Genomic DNA, 673 nt, shown 5'->3' on the forward strand with positions numbered 1-673 from the left:
CCGGCTGGGCGCGCCCGCGGCGGCGGGCCGGCAGCGGTGGCGGCGGCTAGGAAGCCTAGCTGTCGCGCTCGGGAGGGAGGGGAGCAGGCGGGGCCGCAGGGGGAGGGGGACGGCGAGGGCACGGGCACGGGCGGAGGGTGGGACGGTGAGGGAGGTGGTCGGCGGCGGAGGGTGGTCGGGTGCACGTATGGCCGGGGACGGCGGGTGAGGCAGGGGAGGGATTAGAGTGTGGATTGGGGATTGGGGATTTTAATGTGGGGGAGGCTTAGCAATGGCGCACCACCCAGGGGTGCGCCATAAGTACATCCATAGCAATGGCGCACCACCGGAGGGTGCGCCATAAGTAATTTAATCTAGCCCGACATATATACCACCTAACCCTATCTACAATAGAACCCACCCACTAGCCCGACTGGTCAGTACGCAGCACACACATCAAGAGGTCCTGGGTTCGATTCCCAGGCTCCCCAATATTTTTATGCATTTTAAATCCTGTTTGATATTTATTTGTGTTTAAACATGTTCAAACTTGTTTAAATCATAACAGTAATATTTTTTATAAAAACAGTAATAATTATTTAGAAAATATGTTCAAATTTGTTAATTGAAAATATCATCGGCGGCGGCGGTGGAGTGGGGGGAAGGTGCGGGGGTGCCCGTTGGCGGCGGTGGA

This window comes from Triticum dicoccoides, chromosome 6B (genome assembly GCF_002162155.2).
Source record: "Triticum dicoccoides isolate Atlit2015 ecotype Zavitan chromosome 6B, WEW_v2.0, whole genome shotgun sequence".
Classification (NCBI taxonomy): Eukaryota; Viridiplantae; Streptophyta; class Magnoliopsida; order Poales; family Poaceae; genus Triticum; species Triticum dicoccoides.